General features: G+C 42.5%; 1 long non-coding RNA gene across 3 annotated transcripts in view; it reads left to right on the forward strand.

Moving 5' to 3' along the window:
* LOC103666322 overlaps positions 1-27,381 on the forward strand; it is a 457,349-nt gene that overhangs the window by 114,398 nt on the left and 315,570 nt on the right. For all 3 annotated transcript variants that reach the window (XR_005835895.1, XR_005835900.1, XR_005835898.1), the window contains one exon: positions 823-942. This is a non-coding gene — a long non-coding RNA (uncharacterized LOC103666322). The remainder of the gene's footprint in view (positions 1-822; positions 943-27,381) is intronic.

Below are 27,381 nucleotides of genomic sequence, written 5' to 3' on the forward strand. Positions count from 1 at the left end.
TGTTGAATGCAAATGTTTCCAGGGAATGCTTTCTCCATTCACAGGTCTAAATCTTGGTTTTCTTTTCTTTACATCATTTCCTTTCTTACAGCATCAGGAAAGTAATGCTTGTTGTGTCGATGTTGTAATTATCATATTATAAGTAGTCCTCAACTTTCATAGATTTGATATTCCTAAACATCATGTATTTTTGCTAATTATACTTTGACATTCTGGAACTGTCTTTTAGATACTGCATTTTGTTTACATCAGCCGAGGAAGGGATGTCTCTAGTTAAAACAGAGAGGTACCCGTTGCTGCTGTTGGTTCCTTTTCAGCACATCGGCTCTCTTGGCATAGAAGTGTGTTTCGGTGTGTTTGCTTTCCTGTTTTATTGCATTCTTCTGTTTTTCTCTGTAAATGGAAATGGAAAAGAAAAAAAGGAAGTTGTAGTACTATGGCAAGAGGCATAGGGTTCGTGAACATGATACATAAACATCAACATTGCAACGAAAATGAGAGTAATTAGGCATGTCGGAAGGAGCTAATGTTTAACCCCAATCAGATGCTCATCAGCCCTAGGCTGGTGGAATATATGGTCAGTTATGAAAGAAAATCAATTTAGTGAACACATACAACATACTGAAAATATGTTGCTGAAGATTGCGTTATAAGGATAAAGTTTAACAGTACATTATAAGTTCACCTCTGAAGAATAGAGGCTGTCTTGTATGTACATTATAAGTTCACCTCTGAAGAATAGAGGCTGTCTTGTATATGCTGTGTAGGACTGTTGTTCACTTGTTCACTTTTGGCATATTGACCTTTGGTATGCATTTCCAGGACTGTGTCGTGTATGAAAATGGAAGTCTTTACCTCCGTCCTTGGCTAGACGCCATCTACAGTATGTGAAGCAAGCAAGAAAGATGAAGAAATACGGTATTTCTGCTTTGATTCCCAAAGGTAATTGCTTTTTTAAAACTTTTTTAAAGGTGTCTGCCTTTATTTCAAATATTAATGGCCATTAAGTGGAACTATCTTTTTCATCTTCCCAGTGGAAATGAATTGCATGAGGTTCATTTCATAACACACGAAGTACTTCCATCTTCCAGTTACTTGAAGTCTAGACGTTATTTAAACACATGTTTAACCTTGAGGATAAAATTATGAAGAGATCCCAAATTCAAGGGTGTAGCTTCCTGGCCATGGGTACAAATACACATTTGATTATTTTTTTCCCTCTACTCCATTTCCCTCAGTTTTCATTTTTTTTTTTTTGAATTAAAAAAAATGTTTCTTTAAAGAGTTTCATTAAAGAGTTGCCTTAAATCCTTTTGGGAATAAGGGTGAGAGTGGGGTAGGGAAGGAGCAGCTGGCTTTGGACTCTTGTAGTCAAGGCTGTGGATTATGGAATCAGATCAAACTGAGTATTCATTTGGATTTTGTAATTTACCAGCAGTCCATGTGGCCTGGGGCAGACCGTTTAATTTTTTTGTGCATTAATTTTCTCGACTGAAACATGGAAATCGTGGTAGGCTGTAAGTTGTAGGGTCGCTAGAGGGATCCGTGAGACAGTTCACTGGGTGTGCTTTGCGTGCTGTGTGGCTTAATAAATGGGGACTGTCGTGATTATTGCCCTTCCCCATCCGCCTCCCTGCCTCCCCAGGTAAACTTGTTCTGAGTTGCTGCCTTTCTGCCCAGGACATGCATTCCTTTCCTCTTGTACCTGAAAAAATGGGCGTGTGTGAGTGCTTGCTGACTTCTCACAGGTGCCTGGAGATATTCTACACACTTTGCCTGAGAAAGTTCCTAGAGGCATTCAAAAGAACTTCTCAGGATATTGTCCCTGCTGGCTCTGCCCAGGAGAACACAGTACGGATGCAAAGGGCAGGGCACCGACTGACTCTTCACTCATTTGTGCCATCTTTGCAGGAAGTGTGGGAATTGCCTCCCATCGCTGCTTCTCTCTCGTTACGAAGACATCTATCAGTGGTTGATTTGTGGCAGTTTTGATGGTAACAGATTTCACCAAGTATACAGATTTGCTCCTTGGAGATTACAATGCTAGTAAATTAGTCATAAGGATTTATATTACATGATAAAAGAGCTCTTTGCTTTCCTCAGTCCTTCACGTTATTCCTTGTGAAACAAAACAGCTTGCCTCCTTAACCTCCCAAGCTCCCAGACACGACTCTACAGGGTGATAATCATGAGCTGCTCATGAGGGGTGTTGGACATGGTGTTTCCTAGGCCTTGTTTTCCCTACATGTGTCTTGCTCATGTGTCTTTAGTTTCAGTGGAACAGTAGAGATAATACTAAAATGCCTGGACAGTCCAGTTTAGAGCTAGGCAGATTGTCTTTCCGTATTTTGTGCATTCGACTGTGCTCTACAGGCTTTCCCCCGTTCCTCCCCAAAAAGTCAAGCCCATGTTAGAGATGTGTTTTGGTATTGGGCAGAGCAAGCTGCAGCACCCCTGAGATCCAAGACTAGTGTTTTTACTGGAAAAGATGCAGCACCTTTAGGACCAATAGACATAGACAAAGTCATTACAGCTTGTGTTTCTGAGTAGGAATTGCTCAGGATTAAAGGATTCCCACCCCCAGGACTTCAGGGGAACAGGAATTCATTTACATCTTGCCCTCATCTATTCGCACTATCTTTAGATTAGACTTTGGACAATTTTTTGCCCTTTAAAAGAATCTATACGTTAAAAAAAGGTAGGAAATCTTTGCTTAATTTTCTCAGTTGATGTATGAGGGCGGCAGAAAACTGAGCTGGAGGGTGACAAGTTCTATTTTAAGTGAAACAGGACAGTCCTCCGCAGTGATAACCCATTCACTCACCTCCACACCTGCTGCGATGTGCTGTACGCCCTCAGCATCACCTCCGCTGGGAGGCTGGACTCGTCGCTTTGCATCGTTGCACGTTGTGAGGGTTTTGTCTTGGCAGTTGATCCCAGCTATATTTTGTGGGGCCGTGTTGAGAAGAAACCAGAAAGTCAAACAAGCTCTGTGGGCAGAGTCCATGGCAGTTAATCAGCCAGCTGTGTGGCTCAAAACCCAGATCTATGGTCTGGATCAATTTCGAGGGGGTGGAAGGTGTTTTACTCCATTCAGGCTGCTGTAATAGAATATTCTAGACTGTGTGGCTTATAAGCAACAGACACTTATTTCCCACCGTTCTGGAGACTGGAAGTCCAAGATCAAGGTGCCAGGAGATTCTGTGTTTGGAGAGGTCCTACTTCCTGCTTCACAGACAGTTGTCTCCTTGCGGCGTCCTCCCAAAGGCCCAACCTCCTAATACCCTCACATTGTGGATTAAGCTTCAGCATGGGAATTTGAGGGCATATGCACATTTAGTCTATACTGGGGGAGAGGGGGTGGTAGTGCAGAGGGGAGGTTGCCACTTTACCTGTCTGTGTTGCAGTTTTCCCATCTGTACGATGAGAGATACTTGGAACCTCTTCCAGCTATAACATTTTGGTATTCTGGAAGTCTAGAAGGGATCCCAGGAATTCTTTAGGGGAATGTGTGGTCAGGGTCTTCCTCTAGCTCAGTGATTCTCAGGGTGCGTTCTCTTGGGAACACCATGTAAGTAGCAGCTGGGGGACTTGTCAGAAATGCAAGTTCTCGGTCCCCAGACCTACTCACTCGCACTTCTCAGCAGTCTGTGTTCTGACAAGCCCTCCAGATGGTTCCCTTGCATGCTCAGATTTGAGAATAACTTCTGTAGAGAAGCACTTGTCTAACCTGGCTGTATCTGGAGAGCCTCCAAGAATACTGATACCTCGAGATATTCTCATTCAGTTGGTCTGATGTGTGGTTTGGACATTGGGAAGTTAAAAAATTTCCCCAGGCAATAGTATATGCAACCAGACCTGAGAAATACTATTGTGGAGAGCTGACCAGGTAAATCAGAATCTTTTTTTTTTTTTTAAGATTTTATTTGTTTATTTCAGAGAGAGAGAGACACAAGCCAGGGGGAGGGGTAGTGGGAGAGGGAGAGAGAGAATCTCAAGCCGACTCTGCAGTGAGCATGGAGCTCCATCCCACGACCTTGAGATCATGACATGAGCTCAAACCAAGTGTTGGACACTTAACTGACTGAGCCACCCAGGTGCCCTGATAAATCAGAATCTTAATGCAAGTGTAGGGGACCAAGGCCCAAGACTGACTTAAAAAAAAAAAGATTTATTTATTTATTTGAGAGAGTCGTGGGGAGGGGCAGAGGGAGAGAGAGTGTTAAGGAGACTCAGTGTGGAGCTCAGAGCCTGATGTGGGGTTTGCTCTCATGATGCTGAGATCACATCGTGAGCCAAAACCAAGAGTCAGAGGTTCAACGGACGGAGCCACCCAGGCACCCCGACTTTGAATTTTAAGACGTTCCTATCTCAGTGCAGGTCCTTCAAGAAACGGGTACCAAAATAGGCTTGGACATGCAGGATGTTGTTGGAGGACACGTCTGTGTTCATTCCCTGGGGTTACGGTAATGAATGACTGCAAACTCGTGGCTTAGACAGCGTAAATTCTTCTCTCTCGGTTCTGAAGAGCAGAGGCCTGGGACCAGGTCTCAGCAGGTTGTGCCTGCTTCACAGGCTCGAAGGGAAACACGCTTCCTTGCTTCTTCCAGCTGCAGGCCGATCCAGCCGTGGCAGCGTCACCACAGTCCCTGCCTCTGTCTTCTCATGCCTCCTCTGTGTCTCTCCGTGCTCGGCCCTTCTTATAAGGAGACCAGTCATCCCAAATCTACGGGGATCTCATCTCAAAATCCTTAATAACATCTCAAGATCCTTAATAATAACCTCAAGATCCTGCAAAGACCCCTTTTTTCCAGATAAAGTCACATTCACAGATTCTGGGTGGACATGTCTCTTGGGAGCTGTAGTGCTAGTGACGGAGGAGGGGATAGGGTGCCGCAGAAGGTAGGGAGAGCCTTCAGATGGAGATGCAGGTGTGACTCTTATGATAAGAGAAGAAAAGAAGGATTGTGTAAGAAGAGCTTGTGCCTACTGTCGATCTAAGAAAAATAATTTTTTTTAGATTATTTATTTATTAGAGTGAGAGAGAGCAGAGTGTGTGAGAATGACCAGTGGGGGGGGGTGCAGAGGGAGAGGGAGAAGCAGACTCTCCGCTGAGTAGGGAGCCCGACACGGGGTTCGATCCCAGGACCCTGAGATCGTGACCTGAGCCGAAGGCAGATGTTCAACAGATTGAGCCACCTAGACGCCCTGATCTAAGAATATTTTAACCAGGCTGTTGAGAGTCCCTCAAAATTGCTGGGTTGAAATGAGTCCCCAGTGTGTTGGGATTAGGAGGTGGGGCCTCTGGGAGGTGATTATGTCATGAAGGTGGAGCCATCAGGAATGATATTAGTGTCCTTACCAAAGAGGTCCCAGATGGCTCTGTCATCACTTCCACCATGTAAGGATACAGGGAGGACCGGGAAGTGGCCCCCCTCAATCGTCTGCTGATGCTTTCAGCTTAGACTCTTCAGTCTCTGCAACTGTGAACATAAATGTCAGTTGATTATAAGCCACTCAGCCTGTAGCACTTTGTTGTGTGCTATTTTGCTGAATCCAGGTGCGGTATCTGGATGATACCACTCGCCTGTGCTCCTAGCAGCAGCTTCTCTTGAAGGGAGATGAGTGCCATGAGCTCCATGCCTGCCAGGGTCCCCAAGACCACTCCTGTGTCCACTGGGTATCTGAGTGGTAGAACTATTGCCTAAGATCTGTGTTGCAAAGCTTAGAGCTGAGAGATTAATTTCGAGAAGCGTCAAGGAACACATTCTTGTCTTGAAGCTCTGAAATGCACCTGAGCCTTTTTAACACTCAGAAAGTTGTTAGTAGAGACACCCACTTAATTTTGTTTGTGTCTGCCAGAATTATCTGACCACAGATCCCTTTATCCAGGGGTAATACCCTTTGACACCTGCAGAACACATGAATTTTGGGAAGCACGGCTGTGGATCAAAGGATAAACTGGATTGCTTGCAACTTGGCCTAATGGATCTGTCAGGACAGCCCCAGGAGGAAGGTGGCCACCTGGGTAGCATTTTTGGAGAACTACAGAAAATCCACTTTTGAAAAGGCCTCAGAACTGCTTCCTCTGCCTGCCAGTTGATGTTCCTCCATTAGGGTTTCATTCCCTAGGCTTGGGGCTTTAATCTCTGCTAAAATGTGAATACTCCCCAGGGGAGGGAATTCCGTTCTAATTTCACAACCTTATTCTGAGCAGCTTGCTCAGTGCAAAAGCCTCTCCTGGGCACTTAAAAAAATCTCACTGCTTTAATAGAGAAGATGGATGTGTGTGCAACCCGTTCCTGGAAATAGTTAGCTAACTGGCATTCAGAGCTTCGTATGAATGGAGTTTTCAAATTCTTCCCTGAGGTAAGGTTTCCACTGGGGAATAAGAAAGCCTGAGGACATGGATTCTTGCGGGCTATGAGAGATGGGTCCCTGGAACTAGAGGAGGACAAGAGAAAGAGGATGAAAGATAAATTCTGCTTGCTTCTCAGGTGTACCCGAGGGCTGATGTGCCCAAGACACACGCATGTACGGGCAAAGCTATTATCGTCACATACTGGCCCATCAGAGATGTGTTTTGAGTCTAGATTAAACAAAAGCCTCTCTCCCAACCCCCTACAAAATACATTAAGTGTGAGTTAACACGGTCATTGTGGAATTTTGGAGGGGGCACTGGGCATGAAGTGCATTATAATGAAGTAGTTTTTTTTTTTTTAAACTTTCTTTTTTTTTTTTTTTAAAGATTTTATTTATTTATTTGACAAAGAGAGACAGCCAGCGAGAGAAGGAACACAAGCAGGGGGAGGGGGAGAGGAAGAAGCAGGCTCCCAGCAGAAGAGCCTGACGTGGGGCTCGATCCCAGAACGCCGGGATCACGCCCTGAGCCGAAGGCAGACGCTTAACGCCTGCGCCACCCAGGCCCCCCTTTTTTTTAACTTTCTTAATCAGATTCTTCTTGAGGGATTCATGAAGCATTCAGAAATAACCTGAATTTTTGCTCAAACATAAATCATATTTTAGCAAGTGTTATCAGAAAGGGGACCTAGATACAGCACACAAGTACGCATCCACACGTGCATGCATGCACACACACGCAGCACCATGTGTGGCCGTGAATATCTGTCACGCCGTACGAGGAACCACGGTCACAACTGGGCATCGCGCTGAGGCACCGTCCCTGAAGCTCCTTGTTTTACAGACAGCTGCTTAGCTGGGCGGTGCTGACCAGGTATACCTGGGTAGGACTCCACAACACTGCAACTCTCCAGATTTCGAGGCATCGGGGCAGGGGTGACTCTAGTAGTGGGAGCCCCCCGATAACAGTGCCCTGTCGGAAAGCACGGCTTCCGTCCCGTCGCCCTGCCCTTCTGCTGAGACTCCTGCTAAGCTACTAAAAGTGGAGAGGCATTTGGGTTTCTCTCTCTTCTTAGCAAGTTTCTGAGGGTTTTCACTCATGGCTGGATTCTGAATTGCCTGAAACACATAGACTTCGATTATTTATTTATTTTTTAAAAAGATTTTATTTATTTATTTGACAGAGATAGACAGCCAGCGAGAGGGAACACAAGCAGGGGGAGTGGGAGAGGAAGAAGCGGGCTCATAGCGGAAGAGCCTGATGTGGGGCTTGATCCCGGAACGCCGGGATCACGCCCTGAGCCGAAGGCAGACGCTCAACCGCTGTGCCACCCAGGCGCCCCTAGACTTCGATTATTAACTCTAGTTTTAGGTTTTATTTTAGCTCGGTGTCTCTTCAGAACCACACTGGCTTATAATCCAAGTGCTGCACGTTGGTCTGAATTTGTCAGCCACGCAGAGCCATCCTTTCTGGTTCCTGTGGAAGTCAGCATTCCTAGCTTGTTTCAGGATAGCTTACCCTGACAGAAATAGAACCCGTGACTCAGCAGCTTGTGCGAAATACACCCTTTCTGCCACATCGAAGGAACATTTCAGGTTTGTTGATAACAGATATAAATTGAAATTGAATTTTATTGACAAGCGCTGGGCATCTTGCAGAACTTGCCAAAAGTAGAGATTTTTGTTGTTGTTGTTCGTATGAAAGTTAACCAAGAATTTACCAGAAAAAGACTATTTATTTGCTATAAGTTTCGGAGAGAATAGGATTTTTGCGTAGAAGCAAAAAAGGCAGGAAACTGGATTCATTTAGGATCTCAGAATTAAACTTTTCTGGGGTACAGTACAAATATCTGTAGAAGCAAATGTGCTCATAGAGACCCTGAAGGAGGCTTTCAATTAGTGAAAACAAAACCCACACTCAAACCAGGCGCTGAGGACTTTTCCTTCCGTACTCCAGTATGATGCTGATGCAGCATCTATGGCCATGTTTATATGCAGCAAGAGGCAAGCTGGCTAGATTTTACTAGCTCATAGCATGAATAAATCCTATCAAAGCCAACCTTTCTTTCTAGTTTATGTCATTTGAGCAGTGCCTAGAACAAAAATAGAAAAGTCTGCAAGAGAGACCGAGTCATGAGTTTATTCCTTGTATTAAAAGAATACAACATCCTTGTTAGATTAATACAGAAACGGACAGAAGACTAAAATAAAAATCTACCCAGAATCCCCACCAGCTAGAGGTAAACATCATCCCCCTTGGGTAGCTATCATTTTGCACACCTCCAGAAAGAAGGACTGAAGATGGACAGGTAGTTACACCAAAATGTGTTTGCAGTTTCGTGTGTACTATTCATGCAATTTTGTGAAAGTATTAAAATTAATTTCCCTTGATTAACAAGAAGAAATGAAACTGATTTGGAACCAGGGAAAGCACTAAACTTCAAATAGATGTATTTTTTTTCTTTCCCTGAGAGAGATATTAGATCCTAAAAGATTGATCTGAGGTTAAGGAAGTAGATTATGAATAATATTAAGCAGTTGGAGACATTCTGTGTCTTTGAATTACAGTTTTCAGTTCTAGATAATTTTGATTGACTCCTTGCTATGAAATTTGAAGACATTGGTGATTTCACATTTCTTCCTATTTCCCCATCTGATTGTCCTCATTATATTATTTTCATGCTGTGATAGTTTATATAACAGTTACATTATGCTCTGTGACCATGCTTCTCACAATTGCTTGGTATTAGTTCTACTTAAATGGATCCTCTTGCTCACTGTCCGTTGTTTGGCCGGAGATCCTCCATTCTTCAGGCTTTAATTTTGTCTCTTATTTGTCTGCATTTCATCTTTAAGCAGTTTTATCAAAAGGGCTCAAGGGTTCTGTGTTGTCTGAGCTCTTTTATGCTGGAGAATATCTCTATTGCCTCTTTGCTTGAGTGGTATCGTGGCTAGATTTTGTGTGGGTCTCACATTCTTTCCTTCAAAACATCCTTGTCATTGCTCCATTATTGTCTGGCTTTCGTTGTTGCTACAGAGAAATACGTAACTTGTTTTTTTCTTTCTATTTGGTAGGTTATTTATCTTTTCTTCCTGTGTGCCTGAAGTATGTTTTCTTTATCCTTGAGGTCTCTATGATGTCAAGGCTTGTGGAACTTTTTAAAGAAAAATCCAGTGTTATTTCTGCTGATCTCATAGAGAAAGGGACAATCAGTATATATGAGTTGAGAACTATTTGTTTTTATTGTGAAACCTACAAAATAATTACAACAGCTGAACCAAGTACTGTTGTAGATGTTTTAGGAATACGATCTCAGTTCTTCCACTAAGCTCTGAAGCAGAAGCTATTATCCCCATTTTAGAGATGAGAAACTGAGTTTCAGAGCTAACAGGTAACTTGCCAACATTTGCATAGCTACGAAGTCAGGCTTAGGTAAAAAGAGATAATTTTTCCTTTCGCTTTATTCATGTCCTGTTTTGATATTATACTGTAATTATGTAAGATGTCACCATTGGGGCTAAAATGTACGCAGGACTCTATCAACTATTTTGTAACTTTTTTTTTTTTTAAGATTTTATTTATTTATTTGACAGAGAGAGAGACAGCCAGTGAGAGAGGGAACACAAGCAGGGGGAGTGGGAGAGGAGGAAGCGGGCTCCCAGCAGAGGAGCCTGATGGGGGACTTGATCTCAGAACATTAGGATCTCACCCTGAGCCGAAGGCAGACACTTAACGACTGCGCCATCCAGGCGCCCCTATTTTGTAACTTTTTGTGATGATATAATTATGTCAAAATGACAAGTTAAAATAAAAAAACAGAACAAAACTTGAGCCAACTCATAGCTGATGCTGGTCTAGTAGGATATTCAGAGTCAGGATAGAAACAGTAGAGGGTAATGACCAATGTTACCTGGGGTTGCACTCACCCAAAGGCTCAACTGGGGCTGAGAAGTCCATTTCCAAGATGACTCGCTTACAACTTGGTGTTGGGAAATTGGTTCCTTTTTAGATAGGATCTCCATGTGGATGCTTGAGTGTGTTGTCATGACATGTGGCTGGCTACCTCCAGAAAACGCAGTTAATGAGATCCAAGTGAAATCTGAGCTGGCTTTGGAGCACTTCTGCAGTATTGAGTTGATCAGTCAAGTCAGTCGCGATTTAATGTAGAAAGGGGAGGCACTCGGGTGTGACTACCCGGAAGACTACTGGGGGCAATCTTAGAGGCTGGCTACCACAGGCCTGGAAACCTTTCATGGAAAAAAATCAACAAGACTATGGCTCTGTGGACTTGGCAAATGGAGAGGAATATACCATAGATAACTGAAGATTTTGGAGCCTGGTGGTCAAAAGGATAGAGGTGTGGTAGTTACAGGCTGGAAGGCAGCTGATATTGAGAGAGTGGGTTTTGGTTTTGAACATGTTGACTTTGAGATGATCTTGCCTTTTTTTCCCCCCTCATACTGGGTGGTGAGCCTAATGCAGGGCTTGAACTCACGACCCTGAGATCAAGACCCAAGCTGAGATCAAGGGTCAGATGCTTAACCGACTGAACCACTCTTGCACCCAGACCCATCTTTCTAGACTGACGTACAACTGACCTCACCCCTGGTTTCAGCCCCACACCTCCCTCCTGATACCTGGCACCTCTCATCTCTGGACCTTTCTGGGATTATGATGTAGGAACTGGCTTGATCATTCCTGGCCCCTGCCCTTCCACAGCTCTGGCTTCACCTTAGTCAGCCCTGTTAAGTGCTCATGTCTGCATTCCAGCTTCAAAACCTTTGTTGGCATCTGTTTTCTCTGTTGTCTCTTCTCTTCTTTAAATCCTTGTGACTGGTTGTTTATTTCTTTCTTTAATGTTTTTAATTTAAATTCTGGTATCGTTAACGTATAGTATTATATTAGTTTCAGGGGTGCAATATAGTGATTCAGCATTTCCATACATCACCCGATGCGCCTCATAACAAGTGCCCTCCTTCATTCCCATCACCTATTTCCCCCACCCCCCCATCACCTCCCCTCTGGTCACCATCAGTGTGTTCTCTAGAGTCAAGAGTCTGGTGCTTGGTTTGTCTTACTTTTTCCCCTTTGTTCATTTGTTTTGTTTCTTAAATTCCATATATGCATGAAATCATACCTTATTTTCAAATTTCTTTATTCTTGTTTTTAAAAATGTTTTATTTTTTCCCCTTTATTCTCATTTTAATAAGCTTTGGGAAAGGGCAGATAAAAATGCATGGATTGAATTTTAAATATTTAACTAGAAGTTAAGTCATATTTTATTGGACTGAATCCATTTGATGCAGAAATTTTACTTAATGAAAAAAATTTGAAACACATACTTTGGGTGTGAAGATTTAAAAAGTGATTTTTCACCATGTCTGTATTATCTTCTAGAGACATATTCAACATTTATTGGTCTTTTCACTCCATTTGTGAAGCTAATAGTGCAAACACTACAACTTTTATGAGAAATTGTAATAATAAACAGCAGGTATGCATCATGAGGTTTTTTCCCCTACACAGATTTCTCTTGGGATATGAGATGAGGTATTAAATCAAACCAAAGAGGTATTATGCGTCTGGTGAAATCAAACTAACAATAGTAGAGCAGAACTCATATAATTATATTTTCTCTTGGGCATATTAGGATTTTTCTGAATACTTTAAATGATTATTATCATTATTTTGTTCTGCATGCATAGCAGTTTTTGAAATTCTTTGATGAAGAGTAAAAACTATTCGCAGGACAACCAGATAAACATGTCAATGAAAAAAAATCACTACTCATTCTAGGCTTGTACTTATTATGAAAAGACCTAGCGTCTTGACAATGTATAGTTATCTTTTCAAAGACTTCATTAACCCTAAATTGGACAGCTCTTTCTAGCCTTTCAAAATGTGGTATCTGGCATACAGGTGGCCACTTGTTCTCTGAAAAGCATCCCCTGTGAGATGATTGCTTCTGGGTTTAGTTTGATTCATTCAGCTCCAAAGATACCTGAGACATCTCTTCAGGGCACACAGCCCAGATGGCTGCCTTGGAAAAGCTGGTATGCAAACATTTCAGAGCTAAGATGGCATATGATTTGCTCCCCAGCAAGCAGAGATCATCAGTGAGTCCCGAAAAGGACCCCTCAGCTTTGCCTCCCCAATCCTGGAGACACTCACTGATGTTCATGTGAGTGCGTTGTGGTCCTGGGCCCACTGCAGTGATGGGATGTGTCATTTCTGACTATTTTTTTTAAAAGACAAACATAATGGTATTTTGCTATTACTTCATTATTGGGAATTTGGAAAAGACATTATTTTATAGCCTTCATCCACAATACTGTGTTTACCTCTATTTTTAATTTTTAAAAATGGTGATTACATATAACATAAAATTAGCCATTTTAACCATTTTGAAGTGTGCAGTTCTGTGGCATTAAATACATTCACATTGTGTGCAACTGTCATCACCATCATCTCCAGAACGTCTTTATCCTCCCAAGTGGAAACTCCCCATTCCCATCCCCTATCCCTGGCACCCATAATTCTAACCTTCTGTCTCTGTGAATTTGGCTACTCTAGGTATTGCAGTAAGTGGAATCATACAGGACTCGTCCTTCTGTGACTGGCTCCTCAAGCTTCAGCCATGTCGTAGCAGGTGTCAGGATTTCCTTCCTTTTTCAGGCTGCACCGTATTCCGCTGTGTGGATGGACCGTATTTGTCCGTTCATCTGTTGATGGACATTTGGATGGCTTCCACCGTTGCACTTTATGTATGTCTACTTGAGACCCTGATTTCAGTTCCTTTCGGGATGTGCCCCCAAGTGAAATTGCTAGATCAGTGGTATTTCTAGGTTTAATTTTTTGAGGCGCCCCCATACTGTTTTTCACAGTGACTGCATCATTTTACATTCTTACCAGTCTTGTTAGCTTGCTAAGATAGCTTTTATTCATTGTCTATGTGCTCGTGGCACTGATAAGGTCTATCTCTGCGGATTTTTTTTTATTTAAAAAATTGAGATACAATTTACGTACTGTAAGAGTTGCTTCTTTAAAAGGTATAATTCAGTGGGTCTTAGTACAGTGAAAAGGTATTGCAACAGTTACCACAATCTAATTCCAGAATATTTACATTATAAGTCGCTTTCATTCTCCTTTTCTCTCAGCTCCTGGCAGTCACTAATGGACTGTCTTTCTCTATGGATTTGCCTATTGTGGACATTTATTACAATGGAAACATATAATTACGTGGTCTTTTGTGACTGGTTTCCTTTTTTTTTTTTTTTAAAGATTTTATTTATTTATTTGACAGAGACAGCCAGCGAGAGAGGGAACACAAGCAGGGGGAGTGGGAGAGGAAGAAACAGGCTCCTAGCGGAGGAGCCTGATGTGGGGCTCGATCCCACAACGCTGGGATCACGCCCTGAGCCGAAGGCAGATGCTTAATGACTGAGCCGCCCAGGCGCCCCTAGAGTGACTTTATCTCTTATTACAGTCAAGGAAATTGAGACAATTATTAGAACTTATTACCAGCAGCTATATGCCAACAAATTAGGCAATCTGGAAGAAATGGGTGCATTCCTGGAAATTTTAAAACTACCAAGACTGAAACAAGAAGAAATAGACAATCTTTTTTTTTTTTTTTTTAAGATTTTATTTTTTTTTTTTTAACACAAGCAGGGGGAGTGGGAGAGGAAGAAGCAGGCTCCCAGCAGAGCAGGGAGCCTTATGTGGGGCTCAATCCCAGGACGCTGGGATCACGCCCTGAGCCGAAGGCAGACGCTTAACGACTGCGACACCCACGTGCCCTATTGTGACTGGTTTCCTTCACTTAGTGTTCTGTTTTCAGGGTTCATCCATGTTATAGTGAGTACCACTACTTTATTCTTTTTTATAGCTGAATTATATTCTGTTGCATGAATAGACCTCATTTTGTTTATCTACTTATCAGCTAGCTAATGGACATTTGGGTTGTTTCCATGTTTTGGCTATTGCAAATAATGCTTCTGTGAATATCCATACACGAAGTTTTGTGCGGACATTTCTTTTCCATTCCCTTGAGTATGTACCTTGGTCTATAACAGAATATGTATGGTATTCTGCCTAACCTTTTGTGGAACTGTGAAACTGTTCCCGTCAACTCTGTATGAGGGTTCCAGTTTCTCCACATCTTCATCAACACTAGTTCTCATGTGTTGTTTAATTATAGGCATTTCAGTAGATATGAAGTGCTAGCTCATTGTGGTTCTGGTTGGTAGTTCCCTCGTGACTAATGATGTTGAGCGTCCTTCCATGTGTTTGTTGACCATGTGTGTATCTTCACTGGAGAAATATTCATTCAGATCCTTCGGACATATTTAATTGGGTTGTCTTATTGCTGAGTGGTGCCTGAATTATTTAATCCTCACTAAGGAGGGTGCTGGTATTGTCCCCTTTGTGTAGAGGGGAAGAGCTGAGAGACTTACAGAGGGTGACCGGTGGCAGAGCTGGGATTCCAGGCCAGGTTTGTGAGATGCCAGTGCCCTGACTTCTAACTACCAGTCAAGTGCTTCTAACTTGGGCTCCTGCCCTGTGAGACTTTCACATGACTGTTGTGTGTCCATGCAGTCCCAGCGTCAGGGATTTTCCAGGTGAATGGTACTTAGGGATCAGAATCAGGATACACTTACATACAGTTCATTAGATGAGTAGCTGACCTTCTGTTCTTAAATCATCAGAATGACCAAGAGTGTCTTTTCTCCATTGGCTGTGCTGATGCTAAGAAAATAATTAATATACAGCTTCCTTGAGAGTTCCTTGTTAGTAGCAGACGTCCTGTTGATATGTGTGAGAGCATTCAGCTGCTCAGAAGGATAAAGCATAGGCCCTCTCCCCTGGGTCTGACCATATTTGTTTAGGGGTCCATTCATCTGTAACCTTGACTTTCTGATCTTTGTGTATTTGGAAAGTGTTGATCTCTTTTAGATGTTACAGAACTCTTTTAGTCAAATCACTGGGAGTGCTTTGTAGGCTCTTCGTCATTGTAGGAAAAAACCCCAGACATACAACGTTAGCTAACACGGTGTTTCGTGAGCTTGAGCGAACACCCGAGTTACCCAGAGAATTTGTTAAAACAGATTGTTGAGCACTACCCCCAGAAATTGTAGTTCAGTAGGTCTGGGGTGGGCCTGAGAATTTGTCTCCTGCAAGTCTTAGGTGGTGTTGTTGGTCCAGCTGATGGGCCCTATTTTGAATAGCACCAGGCTGGTGGATGAATTCCTGAAGCTCATGGCATTACATCCAATTCCTGCCTGGCTTCAAGTTTGTACAAAAGTTGATCCCACCCCTTTTATACAGATTCTGTCCTCATTACTCACAATTTCCTATTAACTATGGGGAGCTGTTTTACTCTCCTGAACAGAAATGGGCCTATGCATGTAATTCTTCCTTGCCCTTATGTTCCCCTCACCCAGGGCCCCCATATGCATGCTAGGCAGAATTCCAAGATGGCCCCCAATATTCTGCTACCCTGCTGTGCAGCCACCTTGTGATAGCCTCTGTTGGAGTGTGAGCAGAACCATGGGTATGATGGGGTATCACTTCTACAATTTGGCTACTAATCTGTTGACATTGAGTTAAAATGGAGACTGTCGTGGTGGGCCTGACCTTATCAGGTGATAGCTTAAATGGAATTGAACCTTCGCTGAAGTCAGAATGATTGAAAGTGTGAGGTGGGGCTTGTGGAGGGCCATGTAGCAAGAAATTGCGGGCAGTTTCTAGGATCTTTGAGTGGCCACCAGCTGACAGCCAGCATGAGAATGGAACCTCAGTCCTGCCATCACAAGGAACTGAATCCTGCCAACAGCCTGAGCCTCAGATGAGACCACAGCCCAGCTCACACCTTGGATGTGGCCTGGTAAAACCCTGAGCCCAGAACTCAGGTCAGCTGTGTCTGTACTCTTGATCCATGGAAACTGTAAGATAACGAGCTTATATTGTTTTGAGTCACTTTTTTTGTAGTAACTTGTTACACTGCAGTAGAAAAGAAATACAGTATGGACATACTTTACCTCACCCGCCAAGCCCTGAATGTCTGTTGCTTCAGCATATGGAGCAGAGTAATCCCCCAGTCTCTTCCTCTTAGTCAGGTTGGGCACACATTTGGATAACCAAAAACACCCATTGGCCAGCATCCTAAATAAAACGTCATCATGCTCTGTGTACCTTAGCACCACAAACAACTCTGGAAAGCTTTGAAGTTGCAGTTTTTCTTTCTTTTGGACCCGATCAAATTTTTTATGGAGCACTTCTTGCTAGCAGAACAAATAAATCTAAGTTGCTGAGAATTTATTTTCCACCATGTATGTTCTGTATCTGAAAGGTAATTGTTCCTTACTTTGGTGCATTTCAGTGTTACCTTTTCCAGATCGACTCTTCACTCCTTAGGAATGAGGACCAGCTGTACATCTTGTTTGTATAAAGTACCAGCCTCAGCAAACAATTGAGCTCATAGAACATGGTAAAATAGCATGTGTAGCATATGTACTTGGTTGTACCACCTTGATTCCTTACCTGGGGCAGTGCCAGTCTTGCTTTTGTGTATCTAGGTGAATATAATCAGTAAGAGTACCTCATCGCACCTGGTCTGAAAGAGAAGGGGCCAAAGAGATCAGCCGGTTCATTTCTCTTGTGCCACAGATAAGTAGCAGAAAGTCAGAAAGTGCATTTCTTTTTTTAATAAATAAATGGTTTATTGAAATTTACTTTTAAAAATTAAATGCATCTAGAGAACCTAGGAATGCCACAACTGAGAAGAATAGTGATTTAAAAAATCTTTTTGAAATGCAATAATTTTTGGCTCCAGGAAATATCTGCAGTGTGATAACCAGCGGCCAAGAGACTTCAATGAAAGACAAACAGCTCCCGAGGTGATTTCTTCCTTATTATGTCAGACTCTTTGGTTGGCTGGGCGCTTATCCATGCACAGGGAAGGCTTATGCCACTTGGAACAGTGGGGTAAATAACACAAAGAGAAATCTTTCAGTTTAAAACAGAGCTCACTGGGGGCTGAATTCCTACCTATTTGGAGTTTAATAGAATGAAGTGCAGTCACTTAAAGCGTTTAAACACAGTGCTTTTCCCATATGTACTTTAGTTCTGTTTGACCTTTTCAAAACAACAGAAGGCAGTTTTTTACGTTATTCCAGAGAATTAGGAGCTAACTCTAGAGTGACAGTCTTGTTCCTAAAACCTCCACAGGTTTTATCCAACCCATTGAAATTATTTTTGGCTTTGCAATATTAAAACAAATGGAAAACAAAAATGGAATTACCTCTCCAGCCCCATTCAAATCTGTCCTCTCAGTAGCGGTTTTACGTAAGTTAAATTGCAGTGGGTTGCAAGCAGCACTGTATGGAAGGTAGAAAATCTGGATTCCATTTATGCCCTGGCTCCTGGGAGGCCTGATGGCCTCAGCTAGTCCAACACTTCCCACGGCCTCCATCTCTTTTGTGAAGTTAAGCATTTTAACTATTCAGGTATATCTTGTTTTTAATTTTCTGGGAAAATCAGCATCGACTCAGTGGACACCAGTTAGGCCATCCGTAGTGGTAAAGCATCATCTCGGTTATTGTTTATTGCAGGGGTCAGCAAAGCATTCCTGTAAAGGGCCAGATACTGAATTATTTTTGGCTGTGTGATCACTGCTCAACTCTGCTATTGTAGCAGAAAAGCCATAAATGAAAGGGCCACTTCCAATACAACTTGATTCCATTTTTTCTTTTTTCAGCCAAAGTAGGTAATGGCAGGATTTGGGCCACAGGCTCCAGTTTACTGACCCACGTTCTATTGGTTACTTCCCAAGGACCTGAGATTGGACAAAAAAAAAAAAAAAAAAAAAAAAAAAAAAAAAGGAACAGAGACCTGGAGGGAGGATCTGGTGGCCTTTTGGATCAGGTGTGATAGGGTGAGCTACATTGAGTACTAGAGCTTGTAAGTGAGTGTGTGAGCTCAGGTCATTCACTTCTCTGGTCTTAAGCTTCTCTACCCCATAAAACAAGGGCAAAAAAGTGACTTTCCATGAGTATTCGGCCTTGGAAGTCATCACTGTCTCTTTTACTCATCACTACAACTCTACAGGGTCGCCAGTTTTCTGTTTTGCTGCCCATGAGAATCCACCGAGGAACTTGTAAATGCCCCAGTGTCCATGTCCCACCCCTTACTATTACATCAGAACTAGGGGAGGACCTGGGAATCAGCATTTAGAGAGCTTCACGACTGCATACCTTGAGCCACTAAATTTAAGAACCAGTGTTATTAGAAAGGTATTCTTATCTCTGTTGTATAGAGTTTGCAGGGGTAAGATTGCCAAAGGATTCACAGCAAGAAAGAGGGCAAAGCACGATTCAAATGCAGGTCACTAAAATTTCAGTGCTTGTGGTTTTGCTCACTATGTTATTTTGATTCAGCAACCGAGTGAGATTGGAATTGTGAGCCAGTGAAAAAAACAAAGATGTATTTGTGTGCAGTACAATGTATATTATTATCATCATCACCATTGTGCTTATTATTATTGGGTATTTGCTGCAATTGGTGTGTTAGTTGTCTATGTTGCATAACGTATTAGTACAAACTTAGTGCTTAAAGCAATACCCATTTATTTTCTCATATATTCTGTGAGTTAGAAGTCTAGGAAAGGCCTCCCTGGGCTCTCTGCTCAGGGTCTGACAGGGTCTCACTTTCCAGTCAGGGTGTTAGCTGGGTTGTGTTCTCATCTGGAGACTGGACTGGGGAAGGATCTTCTTCCACACTCTCTCAAGCTGTTGGTAGGATTCATTTCTTTGTAGAATTAATGAGATACTCATGACGTCTTGTTTCTTCAAGGTTAGCAAAAGAGCATCACTGTAGCTACAAGTGTCTGCTTTCAGGGAAAGCTCTGGACTTCTTTACAGGGCTCACCAGATTAGGTGAGGCCCATCAGTGGCCTCTTTTTTTTTTTTTAAGTAGAGTTTATTTATTTATTTTTATTTATTTTTTTTAAAGTTTTGTTTATTTATTTGACAGAGACAGCCAGCGAGAGAGGGAACACAAGCAGGGGGAGTGGGAGAGAAAGAAGCAGGCTCCCAGCAGAGCAGGGAGCCCGATGCAGGGCTCGATCCCAGGCCCCTGGGATCACGCCTTGAGCTGAAGGCAGACGCTTAATGACTGAGCCACCCAGGCACCCCTAAAGTAGAGTTTATCTTTTAGAGAAATTTTAAGTACATTGCAAAAATGAGGGGGAAGTTACAAAGATTTCCCTTATGCCCACTATCTCTACACATGCGTAGCTTCTCCCATGTCACTTTTGCTAACATCTCACAGCAGAATGGTACTTTTGTTACAATCAATGAACCTGCACCGACATGTCATTATCACCCCAAATCCATAGTTTACTTAGAGTTCACTCTTGTGTTGTACATTCTGTTGATCTTGACAAATGTATAATGACATGTATCCACCATTAAGTATCATGCAGAATAGTTTCACTACCCTAAAAATCCTCTGTGCTGTGTCTGTCCATCTTTCCCTCTCCCCTAACCCCTGGCAATCACCGATCTTTATATTTCTCCTTTATTTTGTCTTTTCTAGAGTGTCATAGAGTTGGAATCATACAGTATGTAGCCTTTTTAGATTGGCTTCTTTCACCTAGTAATGTGCATTTATGATTCCTCCATATCTTTTCATGGCTTGTTCATTTTATCTCTTTTTATTAACTCAAAGTCAACTGATTAAAGACTTGCAATTTCCCTTCACCTTTGGCATACAACCTAACCTAACCTAACCTAACCTAATCATGGGAGCCTTGGGGGCCCTCTTAGAATTCTGTCCACTCCCCTTGGGAAGCAGGGCAGGCCATGACAGGCAGTACTTTCCAGAATGGAAGACCACAGGAACTCTGCTCTAACTATATATGCAGTTCATGAGCCAACCCACAGTGTTCCACCAGTAGCTCCATTACTCTGCAGATAGCACCAGCCCTTGACCAGTGTTGGGATCTGAGGCGCCCTACTCAGTGGTTTTTCTTTTAACCTATTTAAGGGGCAGCATAAGCACAGCATGATTTTCCAGTTCAAAAAAGGTTTGGAGAAACCCCAAGTCCTTTTTAGTTTGTGGTCAGCGCAGTGAACCACTTTGGGCAAAGTGGAAGGAAAAAGTGCCTCTAGCAGGATGAAAAGTGAAGAGAGGGACACGGCAGGAGCAGTTCTGTTCTAAGCACACCTTCGTTTGATTGGCCTGAGATGTTCCTGTTGGAACAAATGCTGCTTGGACAAGGTTGGGTGTAGGTGTCCGCTCCCTTGAGATGATCTCAGGGTCTGTCCACAGGTAATAGTATGACTTGTAGCAACTACCCGTAGACTTGACCATCTTGACTGAAACTTGAATACTCACCATCACTGATGGCTAGGCTTGGGACCCCTTAGAAAGTGGTGGTAATGGAAACCCGTAGAGACGCAGAGGAGAGACAAGAGGAAGTGGAATCATTTTTTAAGGCCAGTGCGGATTTTACCTTTGCCGATAGCTTCCCGTTTTGTCCAGTCAGTGAATCCATTCTTCAAGTTGGAGTGATGTACAAAAGGTTTATTTTCCCCAATCTGTAGGGCACAAGGCCCAGAGACCGTGCCACACAGTCCTATCCATTTGTATTTGTTCTCAGAAAGCTTCCTTCTCTCTGCGCTGGGCAGTACTCTGTCAGATCTGCCTAAAGTGAGGGCACAGCGTTCCGTGAGCACGCACTGGGCATTTTAGTTGCTAAGCAGAGTGCCAGGGCTGGGGGGGAGCTCTGCTATACGTGGGATGAGGACCCTGGGCACAGAGATGAACAAAGGCTGTGGGAGTGGAGGGGAAGGAGCACTGAACACCTCTGAGGAGGTGAGGGGCAGTGTTCTATTGAATATCTCTCTGGCCTCCTGCTGCCTTTTCCCAGTAGGGATTGTGCATGGGTGTTGGCTCTACAGCACCAAAGAGCGGAAAGCAGTAAACAAGTGAGATTCAAGAGCCCTGGTGAGAGTCTGGTTTCCTGTGCCATGAGTTCACTTAGCAGCTTCGGTCTTTGGGCTTGCAGAGAACTTTCCGTGGTAATGTGCATTTAGGGGGTAGGGATTGAAAGAAGGATCTGGACATCACCTTTTCCAGCTTAAGAACCACTTGAAGAAATCCTTTAGTTTGTAAGGCCAGGCATTAGCAAACTGCAGCCCCTCCTGTTGCCTGCTGCAGTATGGCCCACCGCCTAACAATGGATTTGGCATTTTGAAATGGTTGAAAAAATCGAAAGAAAATATTATGTAAAAATTACATGTGAAAATTATATAAAAGTGAGATTTCATTGTCCAAAAATAAAGTTTAATTGGCTCCCAGCCACACCCACTTGTTTTTGTATATTGTGCATGGCTGCTTTGGAAGAGCAGCCGTGGGGTGAATAGTTCCTGCAGTGACAGTGTAACCTGCAGAGCCTAAAATATTTACTATCTAACCTTTTCCAGAATGACTTTGCTAACCTCTGTCTTAGATCATGGGGTAAAATAAGTGGAAGAAAAACATACACGACTTGTAAACTAAGTGGAACCACGCATTCTGCCAATCCGTAAGATAAGTAGAACAAAAACAGACACCATGGTAAGTATGGCTTGTGAAGCCTGGCCGGCAACTGATGATAAAAAGATTGGCAGGAGGTTGGGAAATGGGACTACATTTAAAATAAAATCAGTTTCAACATTTACGTCTACCAGTGCCAATTCAAATACACAGAAGGATACAAACAAAACCCTAATGTTTCTCCTTCTGGCAAGAATTCAGGGTAATTGGGGCCATTGGACGTGTTATCTGATCACATCCAAGCATACTTCTTCTGGAAAACTCTGTGGAGATGATAAAGGAATGGCCCACAAGTTTGAAAGGAAAACCGAGGCTCAGTTTCACCGTGAAAGTGAAAACAAATCGACCTGGGTGCCAAACCATTAGAACATCGAAGATGTGTTTTTCTTTCCTTTTCCTCTAACACTCCTGCCTTTTTATCTCGATCGATCTGTTTGCATTGTGGTTTATTCACGTGATCAAAATATTTTTTGATCACCCCCTCTTCTTCAAGCACTGCTCCCAGCTCTTGGAGTTGACCCAGAAACTGTTCAAATTCTTGTCCTTATGGAGCTTATAGTCTAGCAGGGGAATCAGAAAAATCCACAAGATATTATTATGTGATTTGTGCCTTCTTACAAATAACAGTAAGTAAAATAAAGGCATGTTAGATAATAAAGAGAGGTAAGAAAAGAAGTAATGTGCACGAGGGGTACAGTGCATGCACATACAGGTTGGGCTATGTTGCAATTTTAGACAAAGGGCCACTGGTGACAGGAGACTCATGAGTGAGGTCTTACTAGTTGTCTTGAATGATCAATACTGACATCAGTAAACATCTGAGAGTATCTGAGTGTCCCCAGGTAGGCCAGCAACTAGTTCAACCACATAGGAAAAATAGGATGGTGTGGAAATGTCCGGAAGGCACTGGAAAAGCTACTTCCTACCCCACTGACTTCAAATTGAAGATAATTCTACAAGCCTACTGCAAACATAACTTGTCAAGTGAATTAGCGTGACTGAATGAATCCAGGCCGCATTAAATGACCAATGAAACGGACACAGCCTGGTGTGAGATCTGTTTCTCCAGTCTGTACTGTTGTCCGATGGTGGAGACAGTCCCTGGGTCCTCTGGGAGCTCTCATTATCCCAGCCCCGACAGACCTGGCCTGAGATGTACCTTTTCAAAGATCTAGAACCCCCTCCAAGTGGGATTTAGATGCATTTGAATAAGCAAGTTCAGTAAGTAACTGTGAAACTCTGCAAAATTAAGCTTTCTTAAGTACTTTGTGTTAACTTGTACTGAGTAGAACGTTCCATGATCATCTTGAAGTAACAGATCAAATTAAGGTTCGGTTAACTTTGTCCCTGCTCCGGAAGTAATTTTCTGAGTTTACGTGCTTAGTTTCATTGCTTGGAATCACGTTCAACATGTGAAATGTGTATTGATGTACACACGTAAACCTGTCTACATAAATACAATGATATATTAAAAATACAGAAGATAAAAACATACTCAGTGTATTAAATGTATATGTATAATGTTAGATATAGTTTCATATGCATGTTACCCAGTTACATCCAGATAACCGGCTAACTTATTTGTGATCTCTCTGCTTTCAACCAGATATGTAGAAATACCATATCCAGTGTGTAAATACATATCAAGATACATTTTTATTAAATACAGGGGGATGGAGTAGATACAGAATGAGGATATATTTACGACAAGTGTCACCCTGGTTTGTTTTGGAAAGATTTTTTTTAAGCTGAGCAGGGATCTAGAATTTTATTTCTGGGAAGGAGTTGATGTAGTTTGAATAAAAAATAAACAGACTTTCCCATTGGGTATGAAATGTAATTTGTAATGTAAATTTTGGGGAAAATGGTTATTTTTCTTTTCTAGGAACCTAAACAGTTTTTAGAGGGGCGCTCTGTTCTCTTTGGAAAATTAATAGAGATAACACGGTCATCCAAAGGAAAGATAAAGTTCGAAACAAGCCCGTTCCACAGATAAAAACATTCTCCTAATAGGTGGCAGAAGTGGCATGGGAGGGGCCTCCATCTGACTGATGTCCCCTCCTGATGCTCATTGGAGCCTTTGTACAAATAACAAAGGGCAGAAAGCCCTTGTGGAAGTCTTTGCTGTAGGCTGAGAAACAAAACTTAAAGATAAATAAAAGCATCATAACTGGATGAAATCTCTTTTTATTTAGTACTATTTGTATGTGATACTATGTCCAAAATTTAAAACTTTAAGTATCAGATATAGAGGTAATTGATTTTGTCCTCCTAACTTCACTGCAAATGAAAACCATCTGAAAATTTGCCAGGTCTTTTCCAGTTATTACCTCTGTATTTATTTCATTTTCCTCAAGTTTCTGGGCGATGATAGCCTAGTCATTTGGGGGAGCCTGGTCCCTAGCCCTCCCTGCCCAGAGATCATGATGTTACGGTCTGGCATATGGCATAGGCATCCAGATTTTACCCTGCCCGCCATGATCCTAACACTCTGACATTCTCACTTTGTAGGAGAATTACAGCCCTCCATGGCTTCTCAGGGCCTCAGCAAACTGCATTTAATTTTTGATTCTCACCCCATCGATTAAAGAAAGTGACTCCCTTTACTCAATGACAAAGCAATCAGTGCCAGAGTTAATTGGAGTCTTACAACCTTGAACATGTACTGTTTGGACATTTCTTTTCTATGGAGAACCCAAGATTAGCTAACGCTACGGAATGCACATTTGTAATGCAAGGGGTGTGAGACAGAGATGATTTGCCAGTGCAGATAGGTGATGGGGGGAATTGTATTTACCGATTCCTTCCCTTTCAGCTTCAGGTTTGGGTTCCTGGCTACCTCTGATTCAGGGAGAGAAGAAGCCAGGCACCCAGGGCAGCCCTGGGGTGCTGCTGGCATCACCCTGAATATTGCCGGGAGTTGGGTGGAGTCGGGACCTACCAGCTCACCTTCTGTCCCAGTTGCTTTGGGGCAGATAAGAAAACGGGCGGGAGCAGCAGATAATTCAGCCAGGCAGGCCATCTTCAAGAAGATTGAACCTATGCCTTCACTCTCACATCTCCAGCATAAAGACATGCTGAGAGTCTCAGCCCATGTGTGGCAAGACTTCAATGAATTCACAAATAAAAGCACTTCGCAGGGTGTGGGACATGTAGTCATTGCTCAATAAATGCACAAATTATTACTATTTTGGTACAACCCTTTATTGTTTCGGGCAGTGACAAAGCTGCTTTTAGGATGTCAAGATTCTCTTTTTTTTCTCTTTCAAAGGAAGATGAGGATATGGAGATAAAATAAAAAACACGTACATGTGAAGTGTGGCTGTTAATTGGAGCAAGAGATTTTCAGAGAATTCGTTCAAACAGAGATCTGTAGACAATTGGAAGTGTAGCATTCCTCTGTCGTGGAAGTGTTCCGGCCTTCAGCCTGGTGTTTCTCCAACTTTGTACTTGTTGTTTCTTTCCTTCTCAGGCTCACACCTACCATCCTTTGTCTTGATGTGTTTTCCTTCAGGGTAAGATATTACTCAAGACCCTTTGTTTTGCTGTAGTCGCTTGGACTTCTAGTCCTTCTTTGACCGTGTTTTTTTCCCTCGTAATTCCTCTGTTAAGTTGAGTCCCTTCTGCTGATTCCATTTCTTTCTAAGTCTAGGAAATGTTGTTGACAGGAAATGTTCTGTCCATCATTTGCAGCAGTTACACAGTCTTCAAGTGCAGAGTTAGGCATGCCCATGGTTCATTGGTCCATGAGTGGCCTTAGCTTTATTTTATTCTGTTCACTAAATAATATATTAAGCAACCATTGAAACCAAGACTTAAGACATTGTTTATCACTTACACAACCTCTACTTCTTTATCTTTTCTGCCTCCTCGCCCTCAAAGTACCCAAAAGTCTGACGTTTGCATTTTTCATTCCCTTGCTTTGGCTTTCTTCCTTTTTTTTTTTTTTTAAGATTTTATTTAGCTGTTTGGTAGAGTGCGGGGGAGAAAGAGCGTGAGTGGGGTAGGTGGGTAGGGGCAGAGGGAGAGGGAGAAGCAGACTCCCTGCTGAGCAGGGAGCCCCAAACAGGCTTGACATGGGGCTCAATCCCAGGACCCCGGGGTCGTGACCTGAGCCAAAGGCAGACCAATAACTGACTAAGCCACCCAGATACTGAGTTCTTGCTGTTTTTATCACATAACACATGTATATCTAAATAATACGTAGTTTACTTTTGCTTTTTAAAAAATATTTCATATAAAGAATATCATATGAGGACTTGCTTTTTTCATTCAGTCTTTACTTCTAAGGTTTTCCTAAGATGTAGTTCATTCAGTTTTACTCCCATAAGATACTACACTGGGGAGCTATGCCGTGATGATTTATCCGTTCTACTGTCTTAGGGCATCAGAGTTTTTAGACTTCTGCTTTTATAAACAGTGCTGCTGGGGATATATTCTCAGTCATGAACCTAGCTCATATGTGCAAAGCTACTCTTGGATCATAGTCCAACATAGAATAGCTGGGTGAACGATGGCGCCAAATTGTTTTCCTAAGAGCTGAGCCACTTTATAGGCTTACTAGCTAGCAGGGTGTTTCTCCTTTCTGGTTCCTTAGAAAGGAGGGATAGACTCCTCTCCTAAGTCAGATAATACTCATTACTACTGCTTAGTTCCCTCCCCCCCAAAGCATATCCACCGCTTGGGGCACACACTGCTTTCTTTGTACTCACAGTGGCTTTGTTAGGCAGGTATCATTCTCATTATGCCAAGAGGGAAGGTATAGGTAATAGGTGAAATGTAATCAAGAGTTGACCCAAAGTAAGTAGATCCCAAACTTTAGGCCCGTTCTGATCCTCTGACAGTCCCCTTTGAGGAAGCCAAAAGGACATTTTTCAAAGTTAAGTAAACATTTTGCAGAATCACTTTCCCTATCTTTCTGAATATCCATTTGATGTCTGCCTCTCTGGGATTGCAAGATTTGAAGGGTAGAAGCAACTGGGGTGGTTTTAAGCTGAAAGCACATCTGTAGCTGGGGAACTAGCCAAGAAAGCACTGCGGTTGTGTTTCTAGGTTTTCCCCAACTGTTTTCACCTTCAGGTAGTGGAAGAGGCTGAGATAAGGAAATATATAATTCTGTATTCTGCATTTAATATTATAATGCATTTCTCCATTTTTTACATATTCTCTCAAATGCCAGTGTTTAATGGCAGCATAATTTCCTAAAGAATTTCTTCTCCCTTTCCCCTTAATATTTCCTGCTTTTTGGTCTGCTTCAAGGATTTAGTAAATTATGGCCTGTGAAATTAATTCATTTATGTAGGATCTTGGATAATATTATCCCTTCCTTCCTTCCTCCCTTCCCTTCCCTTCCCTCCCCTCCCCTCCCCCCTTTCTTTCTTTCTTTCTTTCTTTCTTTCTTTCTTTCTTTCTTTCTTTCT

The sequence above is a fragment of the Ursus maritimus genome, assembly GCF_017311325.1.
Source record: "Ursus maritimus isolate PB19 chromosome X unlocalized genomic scaffold, ASM1731132v1 scaffold_X1, whole genome shotgun sequence".
NCBI classification, from domain to species: domain Eukaryota; kingdom Metazoa; phylum Chordata; class Mammalia; order Carnivora; family Ursidae; genus Ursus; species Ursus maritimus.